General features: G+C 38.2%; 1 non-coding gene across 1 annotated transcript; it reads right to left on the bottom strand.

Annotated features, from left to right (window-relative positions):
• Window positions 1–2,630: 2,630 nt before the first annotated feature.
• Window positions 2,631–2,738, bottom strand: LOC112731625 (small nucleolar RNA R71). Its single transcript, XR_003167396.1, has one exon. It is a non-coding gene; the product is annotated as a small nucleolar RNA R71 (small nucleolar RNA).
• Between the last annotated feature and the right edge of the window lie 1,958 nt (window positions 2,739–4,696).

Below are 4,696 nucleotides of genomic sequence, written 5' to 3'. Positions count from 1 at the left end.
TTCCTCAACCTTAGTGGTTAAAGAAGCCTTTTTAGAGGGTTGTTATCAGCACTTGTGTGTGTCTGATCCCTCACTGGCAATTGAGTGCCAGAGTCAGAAGCTGAAGTGACGTTAGACGCCAACTCACTGTCTGTTCCTGGCGCCTGAACGCCAGAAATATGACCATTTTGGGCGTTCAACGCTGGATTCTGCCCCATTTGGGCGTTCAACGCCAGATTCTTGCCCATTTCTGGCGTTGAACGCCAATCCTGCCTTGTTTCTGGCGCTGAACGCCAGTTTTGGGCTTGGTCTGGGCGTTCAGCGCCAGCCTTCCACCCCTTTTCTGGCGTTTTAGTGCCAGAATTATTTTTCCCTGGGCTCTTACTGTCCTCAGGTGAATCTTTGGTGGATTGCTCATTTCTTGAATTTTTAATCCCTTGAGGTGGGGTATTTAATGTTTTCCCACTTCTTAATTGAACTGCTTGGCATTCTTCTGCTATTTGCCTTGATAGCTGCTGCTTTGTTTGCTTAAACTGTTCGTCCATCTGTATATTAGCTATCCTTGTCTCCTGTTGCTCATCCACCTGCTGCTGATCCATGATCACCTGCTGAAGCTTGGCTGGCCATTGGCCATGTCTAGTGTTTTGGACTGGAGCTTTCATTGAAAGCTTGGCTGGCTAGTGAGCCATGTCTAATTCCTGGACTGAAGCTTTAGACTAAGAATGCAAGATTCCTGGAATTCATATTAAAAATTTTGGAATCCTTATTTTCCTTTTTCATATAATTTTCGAAAAAATCCAAAAAAATTAGAAAATCATAAAAATCAAAAATATTTTTTGTGTTTCTTGTTTGAGTCTTGAGTCATGTTATAAGTTTGGTGTCATTTGCATGTGCATCTTGCATTTTTCGAAAATTTCATGCATTCATAGTGTTCTTCATGATCTTCAAGTTGTTCTTGGTAAGTCCTCTTGTTTGATCTTGATGATTTTTTGTTTTGTGTTGTATGTTGTTTTTCATATGCATTCTTGAATTCTTAGTGCGTAAGCATTAAAGAATTCTAAGTTTGGTGTCTTACATGTTTTCTTTGCATTAAAAATTTTTCAAAAATATGTTCTTGATGTTCATCATGATCTTCATAGTGTTCTTGGTGTTCATCTTGACATTCATAGCATTCTTGCATGCATTCATTGTTTTGATCTAAAAATTTCATGCATTGCATAATTTTCATGTTTTCATAAAAATTCAAAAAATCAAAAAAATATCTTTCCCTTTTTCTCTCATCAAATTCGAAAATTTGAGTTGACTTTTTCAAAAATTTTTAAAATCAAGTTGTTTCTCATGAGTCAAATCAAATTTTCAATTTGAAAATCTTATCTTTTTCAAAATCTTTTTCAAAAATAAAATCTTTTTCAAAATTCTTAGTTATTTTCGAAAATTCTAAAAATATTTTTCAAAAATCTTTTTCTTATTTTTATATCACATTTTCGAAAATAACATAATCAATTAATGTTTTGATTCAAAAATTTCAAGTTTGTTACTTACTTGTTAAGAAAGATTCAAACTTTAAGTTCTAGAATCATATCTTGTGGTTTCTTGTGAATCAAGTCATTAATTGAGATTTTAAAAATCAAATCTTTTTCAAAAACTAATTTCAATCATATCTTTTCAAAAATATCTTCTTATCTTATCCTTTTCAAAAATATCTCTTCAAAATATCTTTTCTAACTTCCTCACTTCCTATCCTTTCAAAATTTGTTTCAACTAACTAACAAACTTTTTGTTTGTTTCTTAACTTTTTCAAAACTACCTAATTAACTCTCTCTCTCTCATTTTTCGAAAATATCTTCCCCCTTTTTCAAAATTTCTTTTTAATTTATTAATTAATTTAATTTTTAAATCTTAATTTTCGAAAATTATCCCTCCCCCATCCTATTCTATTTATTCATTCATATCCTAACATCTCATCTCACATCTCTAGCCTCCTCACAGTTGTGTTTCTTCCATTATATTACATTCTTTGTCTCCCCCTCTTCTTCTACTCACACAGGGATCCCTATACTGTGGTATAAAGGATCTCTATTATTATTATTATTTTTCTGTGCCTTCTTCTTTGTCATATGAGCAGGAGCAATGATAAGAACATTCTTGTGGAAGCAGATCCAGAACCTGAAAGGACTCTGAAGAGAAAATTAAAAGAAGCTAAATTACAACAATCCAGAGATAACCTTTCAGAAATTTTCGAACAGGAAGAGGAGATGGCAGCCGAAAATAATAATAATGTAAGGAAGATGCTTGATGACTTTACTGCACCTAATTCCAATTTACATGGAAGAAGCATCTCCATTCCTGCCATTGGAGCAAACAACTTTGAGCTGAAACCTCAATTAGTTTCTCTGATGCAGCAGAACTGCAAGTTTCATGGACTTCCATCTAAAGATCCTTTTCAGTTCTTAACTGAATTCTTGCAGATATGTGATACTGTTAAGACTAATGGAGTAGATCCTGAAGTCTACAGGCTCATGCTTTTCCCTTTTGCTGTAAGAGACAGAGCTAGATTGTGGTTGGATTCTCAACCCAAAGACAGCCTGAACTCTTGGGATAAGCTGGTCACGGCTTTCTTAGCCAAGTACTTTCCTCCTCAAAAGCTGAGCAAGCTTAGAGCTGATGTTCAAACCTTCAGACAGAAAGAAGGTGAATCTCTCTATGAAGCTTGGGAAAGATACAAACAGTTGACCAAAAAGTGTCCTTCTGACATGCTTTCAGAATGGACCATCCTGGATATATTCTATGATGGTTTGTCTGAGCTATCAAAGATGTCACTGGACACTTTTGCAGGTGGATCCATTCACCTAAAGAAAACGCCTGCAGAAGCTCAAGAACTCATTGACATGGTTGCTAATAACCAGTTCATGTACACTTCTGAAAGGAATCCTGTGAGTAATGGGACGCCTATGAAGAAGGGAGTTCTTAAAGTTGATACTCTGAATGCCATATTGGCTCAGAATAAAATATTGACTCAGCAAGTCAATATGATCTCTCAGAGTCTGCATGGAATGCAAGCTGCATCCAACAGTACTCAAAAGGCTTCTCCTGAAGAAGAAGCTTATGATCCTGAGAACCCTGCAATAGCAGAGGTGAATTACTTAGGTGAACCTTATGGAAACACCTATAACTCAACATGGAGAAATCATCCAAATTTCTCATGGAAGGATCAAAAGCCTCAACAAGGCTTTAATAATGGTGGAAGAAACAGGTTTAGCAATAGCAAACCTTTTCCATCATCCACTCAGCAACAGACAGAGAACTCTGAACAAAATGCTTCTAATTTAGCAAATCTAGTCTCTGATCTATCTAAAGCCACTGTAAGTTTCATGAATGAAACAAGGTCTTCCATTAGAAATCTGGAAGCACAAGTGGGCCAGCTGAGTAAAAGGATCACTGAAATCCCTCCTAGTACTCTCTCAAGCACTACAGAAGAGAATCCAAAGGGAGAGTGCAAGGCCATTGACATAAGCGCCATGGCCGAACCTGTGAGGAGAGGAGAGGACGTGAAGCCCAAGGAGGAAGACCTCCTGGGACGTCCAGTGGTCAATAAGGAGCTTCCCTCTGAGGAACCAAAGGACTCTGAGGCTCATCTAGAGACCATAGAGATCCCATTGAACCTCCTTATGCCCTTCATGAGCTCTGATGAGTATTCCTCTTCTGAAGAGAATGAGGATGTTACTGAAGAGCAAACTGCCAAGTTTCTTGGTGCAATCATGAAGCTGAATGCCAAATTATTTGGTATTGATACTTGGGAAGTTGAACCTCCCTTGTTCATCAATGAACTAAGTGATCTGGATCAACTGATATTACCTCAGAAGAGACAGGATCCTGGAAAGTTCATAATACCCTGTACCATAGGCACCATGATCTTTAAGGCTCTGTGTGACCTTGGTTCAGGAATAAACCTCATGCCCCTCTCTGTAATAGAGAAACTGGGAATCTATGGGGTGCAAGCTGCTAAAATCTCACTAGAGATGGCAGACAGCTCAAGAAAACAGGCTTATGGACAAGTAGAAGATGTATTAGTAAAGGTTGAAGGCCTTTACATCCCTGCTGATTTCATAGTCCTGGATACTGGAAAGGAAGAGGATGAATCCATCATCCTAGGAAGACCTTTCCTGGCCACAGCAAGAGCTGTGATTGATGTTGACAAAGGAGAAATAGTCCTTCAATGGAAAGAGGACTCCCTTGTGTTTAAAACTCAAGGATCTCCCTCTGCAACCATGGAGAGGAAGCAGAAAAAGCTTCTCTCAAAGCAGAGTCAACCAGAGCCCCCACAGTCAAACTCTAAGTTTGGTGTTGGGAGGCCACAACCAAATTCTAAGTTTGGTGTTGAACTCCCATATCCAAACTCTAAGTTTGGTGTTGGAGAGTCTCAACAAAGCTCTGCACATCTGTGAGGCTCCATGAGAGCCCACTGTCAAGCTATTGACATTAAAGAAGCGCTTGTTGGGAGGCAACCCAATTTTTATTTATCTAACTATATTTTTCTTAGTTATATGTCTTTATAGGTTCATGATCATGTGGAGTCACAAAATAAAGAGAAAAATTGAAAACGGAATCAAAAACAGCAGAAGAAAAATCACACCCTGGAGGAGCATATGCCTGGCGTTCAAACGCCAGAACAGAGCATGGTTCTGGCGCTGAACGCCCAAATGGGCAGCATCCTGGC

The sequence above is a fragment of the Arachis hypogaea genome, chromosome 12 (assembly GCF_003086295.3).
Source record: "Arachis hypogaea cultivar Tifrunner chromosome 12, arahy.Tifrunner.gnm2.J5K5, whole genome shotgun sequence".
Lineage (NCBI taxonomy): Eukaryota > Viridiplantae > Streptophyta > Magnoliopsida > Fabales > Fabaceae > Arachis > Arachis hypogaea.
Note: the sequence above shows the minus strand (reverse complement) of the source record. Positions and strands in the feature narration are given on the sequence as shown.